Source organism: Phasianus colchicus, chromosome 3 (genome assembly GCF_987193195.1).
Source record: "Phasianus colchicus chromosome 3, bPhaCol1.hap1.1, whole genome shotgun sequence".
In the NCBI taxonomy this organism is placed as follows: Eukaryota; Metazoa; Chordata; class Aves; order Galliformes; family Phasianidae; genus Phasianus; species Phasianus colchicus.
The window spans coordinates 81996171-82012315 of NC_143438.1; the positions used below are offsets into that span (position 1 = coordinate 81996171).

Here is a 16145-nt window from a genome sequence, read left to right on the forward strand (position 1 = left end):
GAGTCAGAGGTGAGCAGCTCCAGAGACTCCACAGTCCTATTGACTTCTGATGGAGTTGAACTTTGATACAGCTGTGCCAGGCCAGGAGACCCTTTTCACTCTTTTTGCCCATTTTTACCTTGCTATGTCCTACTTACCTTGTGCCATCTTGAGAACTCATTAAACCTCTCCCTGAGTGCATTTCACTTACTAGCTTGGCAGAGGAGACCAAGCAAGAAGCAAAGATTATTGCCAAAACACATTGGAAATGTACCTGAAATCAGAGTGGGACCCTGTTTTGCTATGTTTATTCTGACAAATAAAACTACACACTTTGCAAACCAATGAGTTATCCAGTCACTAGTAGTAGCTCCCTATTACAATTAGAACTTAAAATACTTAAGGTGAGATCCTCCATGTAGGCTCAGGTGCTTTGTCAGAACTTTCCTTGAACATGAGAGATTCCATATTTGATTTGTATACTTCAAACAAATGCCTGCAGCTAGACAGACATCCTCTGGTCATGATACACTGCTGTTGGATGGACAACATATCTTTTGGCCTGTCTCATCATTGGGCTGCCAAAAGCCACATGCTGCTGATTTTCAGTACTACAAAGAATAAAGAACCCATTTATATTGGGGATCCTGAAGATCACATCCCAGAGAGTGCAAGGCACAACGCAGCAAATGGAAAGATGGCCTCACTCCCATATTGCTTATAGTCCAAGTGTAAAATAAAGGGATAGCAAATGGATACAGGTGTGTGCATAGAGAACATGACTTGTGAAACTGCTGGTAATTGTTCTGGAAGTGCAGCTTCAGCACACCACCTGTTTATTGTTATGCTTTTTGGTAGAGATCACAGAAATGCTGGGCAGGATTTGGGGCACTGCATCCAGATATCTCTGTGGATGTTTGGGTAGGATTGTCCCGTTGAGACAACAAGCAGAAGCTGCTTGCTTGAAGATTTAAAAACTAATGGCAAAGATGGAACCAAATGGCCAGCTAGAGCAAAAGCCAACATTGCTTGGGAGGTGGTGATAGCAGAGATGGGATTGTGAAAGTAAAGATAAGCACAGTAATATAATGTTTGATGTGACAGAAAAGGAGGAGGAGGCGATGGAAGAAATCAGGGAGATGGGCAATGTGATAGAGATGAAGAGCTGAGGAAATGATCTTTCCAAGGGCATTCCAGCTAGATAAGAGCCAAACAAGATGATGTTTGCAAAGCACAGAAGAAGTCCTGAGGTATGAGATAATAGGGAGAAATTGGAACTACAAATGAACATCCTAGGGGAGAATTGTGGCTGCCCCAGAGGTGAGAAATCCACAGGTCTTCTGATGAAAAGCAGCACCAACACTATCATATGTATAATTTATGGATCTCATAATATCTACCTGATTTGGAAGATTCTCCCATCCTTTAGGAACACAGCTGCCATCTTGCACAGAGGTCTTTCACCTTGCATTGTGGAATTTTCCCTGCCTTTATTTCCTTGTTTGTCTCACTGAGAGCTATTGCCAAAACTGGTATATTGCCATAATGTTCCCATTATTGTTCAGCTAAATTGTTGTATGATCTACGGGCTCTGTGTTTGCACCACTTTCTTGCTATACTGGGCCAAATGTGTTTATTGGCAAGAGTTAAAAAGAAGTGTTTGCATGTTGTATCTGTTGCTCCTCACATTGTGACTTGTATCTTCAAAGCACTGGGGATTCTTACAGCAGGCCTGTGTATTCCTTTGTGTTTTCACAAGCTATTCTCAGCTCTGATGTAGCAGGCAATCCAAAGTTAGGGCATAATTACAACAGGGTTCATAAAAACAATCATTTTTAATTTAATTCAAATGAGCATTGCAGAACATTCACAGGAAGCTGAAATTGTGAGAGCTTGTCTGAGGAATCAGAGCCCAACACTTACACACATCCACTCTGGGAAGAGAGTCTGACAGCACGTGGCCAACACATCACTCAAAGTTAGGATCGCAAATAAAGGAAATGACTTCTGAAGAGATACTAGCTAAGAATTATTTATAGTGCTGATTGTTTGCCACAGAACAATTTCCTTTCATTTCTTGCAAAAAAGATTCTTCTCTTGATAATTGCACATCCTTTTCTGCAGAAGTGTAAATCTGTATAGTGTAAAAATCAAGTGATATAATAGAAAGCTGTTAATTGTTTCCTGATTCTCAGGATGTAATTAACTTAGACTTTCCTCTAGCTGCAGTCAATTTTAGTAAGACATGAAAAGAATAATTTCTAGTTTAAATTGCTATTCTGGTGCTCAGTTGGAGGAAATAAAGTGAGAGTGATATGAAGAAGGCATAAGTAGCATTACCACGCACAAATTCAAAAAGAGATTGTACAAATACTATTTTGAAAATTATTTGTTAGTTATTGTGGGCTGCACCTATGTAAATGAAGGGTAGTAGGAAGACAAGGAGACAGACTTCAGTTGCACAGGGATAGGACAAAAGGCTGTGAGCGCAATTAGCAAAAGAAAGTCTCCTAAGATGTCTGAAGAAAACTGTTTGCCAGGAGGATAGGTCAAAAAATGGATAGGGACCTGGAGAAGTTTTGGAGTTTCCATTCTTACAGATAGTGAAGTCTCAACTCAACTTGTGACTTACTCTTGAGTAACTTGTACTAACTGGAGTAACTTGTACTAACTGGACCTGCTTTGAAAAAAGGTTTGACCAGATGACCTCGAGTCCTCTCTTCCAACCTGAATTACTTTCAGTTTCATGAAAACATGGCATGATGTCATATTGTTTTAGCTGTAGTAAATTATATTATCAAGATTTTGTTACTGTTTAATAACCAGTGATTACCATCCTATCTGTTGTACTGTTGGGAGGGCTTGAGAGAATGTTTCCTGACCTTCTTCAGTGGAAAATGAGTCGGGTTAGTTTGTACAATTGATGCGGTGATTGACAGTACCACTTCTTTCACTATGTCCAGCTTTTCAAGCAAATTTAAGGGCTAGAAAAAATCCAATTCCAAACAAATGCTCAAGAACTTTTGAAATCTCTCAGTCCCCAAATCTGGATTTTTATGATGAGTGTGAAGGTGATAATGTGTTTTCATTGACCATGCTGTCTTAATTTGGGCCAGGATTTTACCCCCGATTATGCGATATTCAACATTTCAACTCATTCCACTACCAAGAGAGCTTTTCAAAGTGCATATAAGTTTATCTTTAGAACCATTTCTTAAGAACTTAGGAGTGGAAATGAAAGTTCACATACTTTGGGCATACTTGTTTTATATCAGTCCTTGAAAGACGATAGAGAAAAGAACAAGGGCTATATGAGGAGTAATACGTGCTTAAAGGCTGAAACATCCCCGTAATGCCAGAAATCACATTGGCTGTGTCATGTTGGCATTACAAGTAGAGCAGTAATCTCAGGGCAAACCACCTGCTCCTACTGTCTTACTGCCAGCACAGCAATGGGACAAGAAGATCAAGCGCTCTCAGATCATCTCATGTAGACTTTGTGTAAAAAGTTGCCAATTCACTGTTTGTTTTTGTGCTTGAATAAATTATTGCCTTTCCATAGCCCTGCAGTGACAACTTTGCATGTGGAAAATGGAATTTCTGTCTACCTTAAGGGAGGTATAAGAGCTGTTAACACTTTCTTCCCTTGTTTTATCTGATAATATATTTGGAAAGTAAAGAGATGTATTCCTTAGCCCTTATGGATACAGTGAAAAGCCTATTATTGAATCAGTTACATGCCCCACCATTATCCAGGTTACTTTTTAAAATAATAGAATTTCTCTCAACACACGGAAAGTAATGAGATATGTCTTTTCCTCTTTGTACCATTTTTCTTTATCACAGTGACACAAGGACTAGATCCTTTGAAATATTTCATAATGGTTCCTATAAAGTGGTGGTTTTTACAAGTGCTGTATTTTAGGCAGACTATAATGAATCCAGCAGGGATGTTAGCAGGATAACTGCTTGCATTCACTCTGTTTGACTGCAGCAGGTCTAGAGCTGTTCCAAATGAACATATTAAGAACTTTGCATGATTTGTTTTTAAAATCTGTAAATCAACACCAGATGAAACAGTGTATTCTACATAATTTCATATGAAATATATTTGTGCTTCATGTTGATTTCTTTTCTGACGAATCTGGAACATCTGAGTTTATTCGAGGCCAGTAACAACAGTACTCTTGAGAGACACATTACTGGGGCAAAGGAGGAAGAAAAAGAGATTGCGTAAACTGTTCCAGAGAAAAACAATAAACATGGAAAGAAAAATTTGCTTAAGCTTATAGTAGCTGGGAAAAACTTCCAATGGACTGGAATTGAGACATCTTGTTGCAGGCTGAAAGCTGTACACAACATGTCTTTTAAAGCAAAAATATCACTACTCCACCTCACAAAGGGTAGACCATGGAAAAATGACTAAACCATGGCATCTTGTTACCGTGCCCCTGTGGGTTTGGGTGGCTATAGTGAGATGTGCCCATGACCTACCTGCCCTGCTGTGGTCTTCCTACCATCTGGGAGCAACCATCCCCTGGCTGCCCACTGCCTTTCTTTAGGAAAGGCAGTGTCAAATCATGGAATGATTGAATCATAAGGCTGTGAAAGGCCACTGAGATCATCGAGTCCAACCCCAACCCATCCCCACCATGTCCACTAACCATGTTCCTCAGTGCTACATCTCCACATTTCCTGAAGTCCTCCAGGGTCGGTGACACTGCCACCTTCCTGTGCAGCCTGTTCCAATACCACACCACTATTTCTGAGAAAAAGGTTTTTCCTAATATCCAACCTGAGCCTTCCTTGGTGCAACTTAACACCATTACTTCTTGTCCTATCACTGGTTGCCTGGGATGACCTGAATAAATAAACTGGATTTAGGAATAACTGGGCCATTCACACTCGCAGTGAGTGAATATCTGAGTTTGCATCAAGGCAGAGTGCAGGCCCGATTTCTGGCCTGTTTCCATCTTGTTGCCCATCTGAGGTCTATTCCAAATTATTGGCTTCAAAGCCAGGTTGGACGGGGCCCTGGGCAGCCTGGTCAAGTATTAAAAGTAGAGTTTGGTGGCCCTGCCTGTGGCCAGGGGGGGTTGGAGATTCATATTCTTTGAGGTCCCTTCCAACCTGGGCCATTCTGTGTGTGCGTGATTCCCAGTATTGTTTTGGACTCAAGTTCAGGCCTGAAACACAGCTTGAAGTACATTGTAAACATAACCATATTTTTGTAATCTAGTTCTACCGACATTCAACTATGGCTGAAATCATATGTAAAGCCAATGCTGTTACATGGTGAATAAGGATCAGGGTAATGATCTGAGCTATTAAAGCAACAATAAGTCACAGTCTGAATTTACAGTCAGAGCACATGAATACCTGTTCACTGAGCTTTCTGCATGTGTGGAGAGATTATTTAGCCTGGAATGAGAAATGCCAAACACATGGCCCAGCAATGAGAGCTGACTGTTTGCTGAAGCAAGCAGAACTTCTCTAGGCTCCTTATGTATTTATTTACTTACTCATTTATCATTTTAAAGGAAATTTTCCATTCAATTTTAAGAGCAGAGGAAAATTGCTTCTGTAATGTTTATCTTTTCAAAGCTCATCAACTTCTGAACATTTAACAAGGGCTAATCAAGCATTACAAGATCCTTCATAGCAGACTGACAGAAGGAACTACTCATAAAGAGTGGTTATGCAGCAGCTGTGTATCTGTTTGTGTCAAGTATCTGATGTAGAAGAGTGCTGAGCTCAATCAAAGAAGCAATCCTGAGGCTAGATTTTTGTAAAAGTAAAATTCTTTAAATAGAACTAGTCTTTAAATTAATTGTTATTAGTACATTTTCCTTAGTGATAGGGTTTTTCATTAGCCTGCCAGAATTTAAGTCCATGAGTAACTTTGTTTCATTGACTAATCTCCTTAAATTCACAACCATATCTGTTCCCTCTATGTGCTTGTATGGCCTAGACAAAGAAGGTGATTTAAACTAGATAGGAACATTCTTTATCATTAAACCATCATTTATCATAATATGATCGTTTTTGTTTAAAGAAAAAAAACCAATCTGCAATGTTATGTTTCAGAATTGTTGAATAAAATTATTGTTTATTGTTTGGCATAGATACGTTTGGAACTAATTAATGTACTCTGGAGCAATCAATAGTTTTCCAACACATTTTGCATTCTTCTCTGTAGATAACTTTCTTCTTCATTTGTCACTTCCTGTAAAGCCTTGTGAAATATTACAAATTTCTCTTAAAGAAAAAAATATATAAATGAGCAGAATGTTAATTGGGATTATACTGCTTTGTTGCCTCTAGCTGGCAGTGAAGGTCATATTTCATACTTAAAACAATGTTTTTCTTAAGCAAACATGACAACTTAAGAGAACTGAAAAAGGCTGTAACGTGAGTCTCCTCAGGCTTCTATCCCATTTTGATGTATTTACTTTAATAATTATACAGTTTATATTATTTCAGTAAATAAAATAAAAATTCATATGACACTACATATATAATAAATAAAATGAGACAAATTCCAAGCTTAAATAGAGCAGGGTGACAATGACTCTACAACCAGCTAGTTATTCATGGTAGCTTCTCAGCTGAGGGCAGAACAGTGCCTACAAACCCAGTGATCCGAGTCTCAGAAGGATAAGTGGGTGTTGTATGCGGAGGCAGGGAAGCCAACAGGATACAGAGGCTTCACCCAAAGATAAATGCAGATTTGGGAGGTGGAGAGGACGAAGTGGTCCTCTGCCATGGCTCCTGGCTTCTCTGATTTGATTTAATGAGGATGCAGACCTGCCCCTTAGTCATTATGGATGCTGCTGGCCAGCTGATGGGATTTCCTCACAGCAGACACCCAACCACTTTTTCACACAGTTGTATGTCACAAGGGTCATAGAATTTTCCTCAGATGTTGTTGGAAAACATGCTACAAGTTTCATGCTGACTATAAACTAATGATAGTCCAGTTTAATACCAGTCCCTCCAGTCAGCCATCTAAGGACCACTGCATATCTGCACAGTAACAATTAAAACCAAGTAATACTCTGCTGCAAAAACAAGGAAGCATGCTTACAAGTGTGGACATCTTTAGTCATACTGACAGCTCAAGCGCTTTAGCAAAAACAGCAGGTGTCAGAGGTTTATGTGGAAGTAATATGCATGCAAGCAAAACCCTCAAACACAACCTGTTCTCTCTTTAAGAACAATAAAGCATGTTTTTGTGAGTTACGTATAACTACATACCTCACAATACACACAGATTGTTTAGTCCATTGAGTAATGCTGCATTCACATCATTGCACAAAATCAAGAATGAAATTTAGACAATGTGGTGTGTTATTAGCATTTGCCTTGGCTTCTCCCTTGCTGTCTCATAGAGGTACTGCCCTGATATGCAGACCCATCCTCCTGTGTGCATGCTTCAGTTTATACACTTAGCAATTAATGCATTATAAGCTAATTGCATCTATTAGTTCATTAAGAGAAACCACACACCCTTACTTATGTGAAAGCCAAACCTCTATGACTTGTTTCTCATGGAAACTAACTCAGATTTTAGCAAGCCCTTTCAAGATGGTTTCCATCTATTTATCTACATAACCACCTCTACTTAATTTAATCACCAAATACCTCAGTATAGGCAGGACTTGAAATCTTTTTCCTCAGTTGAAACAGGACTTTCAATAGGCTGTAATTCCTGCTACAGAGCATCCCAAGATGTTCTTCCTACCTGTAATACTCCCAAGGTTGTTTACCGAAATCAGCATGTAAGTCCTGTAAGTATAAAAGACAGGACTGAAAGGTCTTCTGACTGGATCCTTAATCACATTTCTCCAAAAGGTTGGTAAGTTATTACTTCAAGTGAAAAACTAAAAATTTTGCTCCAAAACTTTGTCTAATTTTGACCTTAGCTTCCCTCAGTATCACTTGGGTAGATTTTCTTGTCCTCTGCTTTTAACTCACCCGAAAGATTATAGACAACAGTTATCTTCAGCAGCAGTGCATCCTTCTGTGTATTCCACTGTTTATTATTCTCTGTTCCATCAGTTAAGCTTTATTTTATAGGTTAGTGGTCAACCATTGGATTTCAACAGACTTCTGGAGGGCAACGGAGAAAAAAAAACACTGTAATCACGTCTTCTTTTAGGGCTGCAACCTGTATATTGCAGTGTTGCCAGATGCAGGAGATTAAAAAAAAAAAAAAAAAAAAAGCATAAATAGGTATAAAAATATAGTAAGGTTTTTTTTTTAAAAGAAATTTAGTTCAGAACGCCACTTCTATTCACTATTTTTTCACTTAGTGCTTTCACAGCTTCTTTCAAAATAAAAATAAAGCCCAGTATACAGTTATACTAAACGTGAAAAAAAGGAGGCCATTCATTTAGAATATGAAGAGAGAAACAGAATGTGATGATTTTAATACAACATAATGTATACTAAAAGAGTATTGCTTCTATGCTTATTTTAAGTTGAATCTATATATTTCTTGGAAGTGGATACGAAATCTTGAATCATAGCCTGAATATAAAAATCTGATTGCTATCAGAGGTACATAGCACTAAGTATTTTATTACTCATTTTATCACCTGTCAGGTACTGGCTATTTATGCTTAATGATGTTCATGATTACATAGCACAGTAATTGGATACCTCATTGGCTGCTATTTAGAGTTTTGTAGAGAGACGGAAGAAAAACTGCCAGAAATCGAAATACTACTGCAGTATGACTTACTATTAACGATGAAGGCAGAAAATAATTCGCTTACTTTCAGCAGCACTACTAGGAACTGCTGAAAGGAGTGCAAACAGCTAGTGCCCCTCTGAGGGCAGAACATAGGGCAGCCATTGGTCTGCCCACTGTGCCATTGAGAAGAGCTCCTGCAGGTCTGTGGGGCTCAGAATGGGAGCAGCCTTGCCTATAGGGGCTCTGAGAGCAGGGGTCACCCAAAGCAATAAAATCTCTTGGTAGAAGTGTTTGTCACTCATTGACAGGGTGGGAGAGGTACCACAGCTGCAACTGAGATGAGACTAACTTCATTTCTACCAGAGAGTTCTTGGGTTGCTTCTGGCAGATAGCAATACTTGCACTGGCTGGAGTACAGATGTATTTGGTACTGATGGGCTTTGTGGGTGTTGTGAGTCTGCTGTTCCTGGCAGTGGGAGATGGGTGCTGGGAGGACCCAGTTTGTTTTTGAGGAGGTCTGAAGCCTCCTGGATGCAGTAAAATAGCACAGCAAGGTCATGCTCACCTTCTCCCTGTGAATAAGTGTAAAAAAGACCTCAGCCTTGGTGTATAAGGGATTGTTGCTTTTTGATTCCCCTAGCCCATCAGGATGCAACAGGCTTCCAAGAGAAGGATTATAACCCAGCCATGCATTCTTGCACCCACAGTCCCTTGTGTCCTGTTGATTCCAGCAGCATAGCCCTGCAGTCCAGCATCCTGCTCTCTGATCTGTTTCTGCAGGTTTCTGAGAGGTAGTGAGAATAGTAATAGCTGTAGCAGGAGGGCTTAGGCTGTTTAACCCACATTTGCCCTGTTCAGCATTTCAAAGGACATTTGCCTCTCCCAGACAAACTACCAAGATAACAAGTGTACATTCCGTGACACAGATTTCACTGTTTGGTTTTAGTTTTTTTTTTTTTCACTGACCTCCCATGAATCTTATGTTGTTCCTTCCTTAGACTTCTGTCTGTGAAATATTTTCTTTATTGAGAGAGACTTTTGGCAAAGGTCCATGAGAACTGGCGGACTTTTGATTACTCACAGAATCACAGGACTGTTAAGGTTGGAAAGTGCGCTAAGATCATCTTGTTTAACCATCACCCCATGCCTGTGATAGCTTTAAACTACATCCTTTATGTGACATCTACCCTTCTCTTGAAGACCTCCAGGGATGGTGATTCCACCACCTCTCTGGGCAGCCTGTTCTGATACTTGAACACTCATTCGGAGAAGAAGTTTTTCCTAAATTCCAACCTGAATTTCCCCTGGTGCAACTTAAGGCCATTATCTCTTGTCCTGTTGCTGTTATCTGGGAGAAGAAGCTGACACCCACTTCGCTACAGCCTCCTTTCGGGGAGTTATTGTGTTAATTCACCAAGGGATGTCTATAACAACAGTTGTCCTATGGTTCCTGATCTGAACTTTGAAATTGTGGTGATTTCCCTCTCAGTTATGGTAGAAGTCTTCAGTTTAGATTTAGAAAGATAGTTTTACCCCCCAGGAAATTAGTCTCCATTGTACTTTTGTTTTAGTTAGCCTAAGAATATCCTTGCAATGGGGACAGACTAATAATGTGAATAAAACCTTGTTGGTGAATGTAAGCAAAGATAGCTTGTTCTAAAGTGAAATGTGTACTGGTTCCTTTGGGAATCCACATAGCAGTATCACATGGACCTTGACCTGAATGCATTATTCCCTTGCATGCATCCCACCTCATCTGCACAAGACAAAGAAGGTAGCTGATCTCTAAATGTACCTGAGAGGAGGCTGCAGCAAGGTGGGTGTTGGTCTCTTTTTTCAGAGTTCAGCTTAGACATCAGGAAGAATTTCTTCTCAGAGATAGTGAGGCATTGGAACGGACTGCCTGGGGAGATGGTGGGTTAACCAGCCTTGGAGGAACTCATGAGATGTATGGATGTGGCCTTATGGACATGGTTTAGTGGTGGACTTAGAAGTGTTAGGTGATGGCTAAACTTGATCTTACAGGTGTTTTCCAACCTAAGTGATTCTATGATTCTATGATAAACACAGTTAGATTTGATCTTCTTATGGACAGAGAGGTCTGTGAGCTCCTGAGATTTAAGAGTTTCCATTCCAGCTGGGGTGGAGCAGGCAGATTTCCCTTTCTTGTGACTGAGGCACGTGAAATAATAACTCGCCTACACTTCATGTTTTCTTGTTTGTAAAACCCAGTTTTATGCTTTTGAGTGAGGCAGAGGTGTTCAAGGCTAAAGTGTGCAGGCAGTTAGAAGCGTTAGTTGTGAAAAGTAAAATGCAAGTGAAACGACTTGGTAGGCAGAGAGATTAGCAGCTTTACAGCTTCAGGTGGACGTGAGGAGAAAGTGTCATTAGAACTGTAGCTTTGACAGATACTGAGTTTCCCTGCTTCCCTAAGAAGAAAGGAGAGGTGATGCTGTTGAACTATCTTCGGGCATGGATTTATCACAGTGTGAATAGAAGACTAAGGGAGTCAGCAGTCTTCTCTACACATTCCTTTACCTTATAGGGTCAAACCAAACAGAAAAGCCTACATAAGTTTTCCCAAATTTGACATAAATTTTATCTACAAAGCATATTTCCATTCATTGTTTAAACAAATCAACAATATTATGATGTGCTGTTTTAAATGAAGACCAGGCACAAGGCCAGATTATTGCACCTTTGAGTTTTAAGAACACAGCTTTGGTTTTGTAAGCAGTCTTCAGTTTTGTGACAGATCGAGACAAAAACACAGATCGCATTTCCCAGACACACAGTCTGGAATAATCACCATGAAGGCTCTGGGTCTGAATTTCTGGATTGAATCTGTGGGCTGAAAGAGTATCTCCAAGAAATGTCATGTTGAGTTCATCCTAGACCCTGCACCAAGCCAGCATTGGATCCCCAGAGCTTGTTTTGACCCCTGTCCGTGTCAGAAGGGCAGAGTGAGTATTTGGGACACTGCTGTGCACTCTTGGTGACCTTATTACCTTCTCAATTTATAAAAGAGGCAGCCCCAAATGCAGATTGTTGTTTCTTTGGAAGCTTTGGGCTTTCCTCCTCTGTGTGCCAAGAGGCAGTTTATCTGAGATCCCTATCTGGCTATGTGCTCTGGCTTCTCCTCGTGCTGATTGTATGGCTGAGGGCAAAAAAAGTAGAAATAGACACGGTGATAGGAACTGATAAATGGAGGTTCTTTGAAGATCCCCTCTCTAACCCTATTTCAGATGGTAGTTTCTTCTCTGCCACAGATACCAAATTAGAAATATCTTCATCCTATTTCCAGTACAACCCTGTGTTGTAAAGGGTGTTTTAGCTCCTATGAATATCAGGTAACAGAATTAAGTGATTGCAGAGCTGAAGCATAAATAGAAAGAGGAACAGCAGCAAACTGCTGACATTTCAGCTGAAGCTTGGCAAGCCCATCTGGAAATGCTTGTCCCAGCAACACAGATCACATTTGCACAGGACCTTCATGGTTGCCTCTGTGTACAAAGCTTACATCATCACTGACCTACTTCTTTTTTATGCTGTCAGTGAAAAGGCAGAAGAGTAGTGTATAGGGAATTATAATTCTTAAGTATTTCATGTTGTTCTGCATTTTCCTGTGTGTGTATATATACAAAGACTTTGCCATATGCTCACTTACTTTGTATGAACAGAGTCTGCAGGTGACCTATGAGTGCTAACTTCTAATGGGAATTACACTCCTACATCACTGAGGCTCCTTGTAGAATGCCACTCTTGATTAAGTATCTACCCCTTGCTGCAGACAGGTCATATGCTGATGTTGAGAAAATACCTTCAGAAAAATGTCAGACTTAGTGACTTCTGAGATACAAAACTTCTCTATTTTCAACAGAAAGATTTCAACAGAAATATTTTTAGTTAGATTTGCTAGGATAAACGTAGGGACTGCTCAGGGACATGATTTAGTGGAGATAGAGTAGTATGGTTAGGTCGTGGTTGGACTTAATCTTTAAGGTCTTTTCCAACCTGAGTGATTCTATGATTCTGTGACAATGTAGGATGTACTAGAGAATGGCAGATGAATCGTTCAGAAAATTACCAAGAAGAGCAGCAGGCTTTTTGTCTTTTCGTGCTTAGAAATCAGGAGTAGATGGTGTTCTGAAAGATATTAGCCAAGTGCAAGCTGCTGACCAGATGGAAGGAGCTGGGTGAAAGGTTTGGATTGTTGGTGACATCACTGCTGTCTTCAGCCATCACAGTGGCCTTCTGTGGGGTTTGAAAGCAAAGTTACATTCATGTGCAGTCACTGCCTTTGCAAAATCCCATTTGTTCATAGAGAGATGCAGTAGACTTCAGAAAGCGTATTTCTCCTAGTGGGAAACAAAATGCAAGTTTCATGTAGCTGTGAGAGCAGTTTCTTCCCAAAGGAGCTCCCGAGTCTTCCTTTCTTAAGCAAAAATTTTGATTTTTCTGTTATCATGACTTTTCAGACAGTTGGTAAAGAAAATGCCTAATGGCTTCTCAGCAAATAACATTGTTCCTGGCTAGCTCTGAATACACACTCTGTGAAATGGGTGCCTTTTCCAAGCTACACAGGAAGGAGACACTTTCATTTGGAGCAAGAGTCCCTGCATGTTGTTCATTAAGAACAACTCTTGCTTAGACAGGGCCCTGAGAAAACTGTTCTGGCATGCATATATGCAAATACAGGATGTCTTTATTTGTTGCAGGCATGAATATGAGCCATCGATATCAATCTGTAAATACTAAAGGGTTGCATGAGCCTATTTCTGTTCACAGTTCTCACATTGAGTTCCATAGGTAGTGTAGACCGTGGTCCCAAGTGAAAATCTGGCATGTTACCTTGAATAACATAGGGAGTTAGGTAGGGACTGGTGTACACCAGATTCTTTTCTGGAGTTAAGTTCCAGACAGTAGTCCAAAGGCTTGTTGAACCAAGGTTTACCCCATCACTCCCAATTGCTCGTCCCTCCACTTCTGCCTCCTTTCTCCTCAGACTGCTCAGGTTTGGTAAGGGAGTTAATTTTCCTAAGCAGCTCTTGAGAGAAACTTCTAGCAAGAGAAATATGCCTGATGTCAAGTGATGTCTTTTCCAGCCATAATGTGGATGAGCTGACAAAATGTGATTAACGTTCTGTAGAAAAAATCCTGAGGTCTTCTAATGAGAAGCCTCTTTCCAGATGCTAAGGGGTAAAGAATTTACCACTTCACTTGATCCTTGGTCCCAGTGTATGACTGTATTCTCTGCCACAATTTTTTCTCCTTTTTATCCCTTTTGATTTGGCTCCTGATAAATATGGCTGAATACTGACATATTTATAGAATTCCTTCCTAAACCTTTGATTTATGTACTGCAATATTAGCTCAATAACTTAATCTGAGGTTGTTATATTTGTACTGTATAGTAGGCACAATTTCAATTTATTGAACTGCTTCTCCTCCATAAAGTTTGATTTTTAGCTGATTCATAGAGGTGAGGAAGCCCTAGCAGAGAGGAGGGCATACACAACCAGGGAGAGTATAAGCTTTTCTTTCTGATCTTTATTTAAAAAAAAAAAAAAAAGGAAACAATCCATTGGGATACAGTGGCTATAAACTGCAGAATAATTTCCTACTTCCATTTGGAAATTGTGTGTAAATATATTTTTTTATCATATCTTGAGGCTTATGTGATCATGTTCTGTTTGGCTTAATGATTTTGTAACCTCTTAGCAAATTTGGAGCCACATTAGCAAGTGAGTGAAGATAATTAAGATAATGAAATTTCTGTGAGCTATGGGAATAAAAGCAAAAAGGTATTGAGAGAGGCACTGTAATGCCCAGAGTAAGGAAGAAGGCTGTAGTGAAACCATGTATCTTACGGCTTGTTAGAGAAGTTAAAATAGATATGAGTCCACCAATTGAAGGAAAGTCTTTGGTCAGAATTTAAGACAGAAATACTCAGTTGTGATGCTCTCATCTGCTGGCTTGTTTGCGGAATGCCATTGCCCTCTTGGCACACTCTGGAGTTTGTGCAAAGAATTTAATAGAACAGGTTTTCCCTTTTGTGTCAGATGAGCCCCGTTCATTCAGACTTACAGCAGTGACTGAAAGATAGGTCAAGCCATCTACATACGTATTATATTGCTATTTCCGCATCACTGTTCTTCTATTGTGTAGCATACGAATTGATGAACGTTAAAAAAACCTGAAACATATTTAAAATGGAAAGCTCAGTCAGAAATAATGATAATTGCGCATTCTATAATTAGAGCTGTGTAGGCTTTTTCTTTCTAAGTATGGCAACAGCTGCTAAAGCACATCTGGAAAATATTCCTTAAGCAAAGATATTTTAGCTCAGAGAATTTCACAATGCATGTGGCGTTTACCAGTACTTCTTTCCAGAATCCTAATCTGATTTATTAGTGTTTTTAATATAAAAGTATTCATTTTTTTAATGCTTGCAAAGTATAGTTTTGAATTTCTATTATTGATTGGATGTTCCAGTACCCAAAGCCAAATACTGCAAAACAAAAACACGGCTATTCTAGTATTTTTAGGTAGAAGTCTTGTCTACTGCCATAGTAACATTGTCTTTGCCAATTTCAGCCAAGTAACTTCCTTTTATTGGATTTTAAAGAGAAATGTTTGTTTCATGCTGGAATCACAAGGAGAGGACAACTGGTCTCATGGCCGGACTCCTCTGTGCTTCCCTAGACTCAAGTTGACACTCTGTTCTACTTTCCAATTTGAAAACCAGAGATAGTTGTATCCCCTACAATTATTACAGCATTACTTGGCACTTCTTTGAAGTCAGCAAGAGTATTTGCATGATAAGACCCTTATAAGAGCACTTTGAAATGAGTGACAACATTTCTCTTCATGGTAGAAGCCCAGGAACTGCAGTTTCCATGTTTTCTTCTGAGGTATATACATGACACTGCAAAAAACGGACTTATTTAATTTATTAACAGAAAATGAAAAAAACAAGAAAACAGAAAACCTATTTAAACTTTAGAAAATGTCTATCCAGTAATTTATTGATAAAGATGTTACTCATTATGTTTATTTGGAAAAAATAAGGCTGAAATAAGAACCGTAGAATCACAGAATTATAGAAACATTTGAGTTGGAAGAGACCCTTAAAGGTCATCTAGTTCAACTCCCCTGCAGTGAGCAGGGACACCTGCAGCTCAGTCAGGGTGCTCAGAACCCTGTCCAGCATGAGCTTGCACGTCTCCAGGCATTGGGCATCCACTAAATCTTTGGGCAATCTGTGCCAGTGCTTCACCACCCTTACTGTTAAAAGCTTCTTCCTTATATCCAGTCTAAATCTCTTCCATTTTAAAAATAAAGATGTGGAACTCTAAAGCCTTTACTAATCTAATCAGGGTTTTGCATTCTGACCCAAGCATCTCAAAAACAGCCAACCTACTTGCTTTCAACATGATGATGAGATTTTGCAGATAGATAGCATTTA

At 39.6% G+C, this 16145-nt stretch overlaps 1 protein-coding gene across 3 annotated transcripts in view; it reads left to right on the forward strand.

Moving 5' to 3' along the window:
• The window catches only part of DEPTOR (DEP domain containing MTOR interacting protein), a 72259-nt gene that overhangs the window by 10385 nt on the left and 45729 nt on the right, over positions 1–16145 (forward strand). The gene's annotated exons all lie outside the window — the stretch shown is intronic.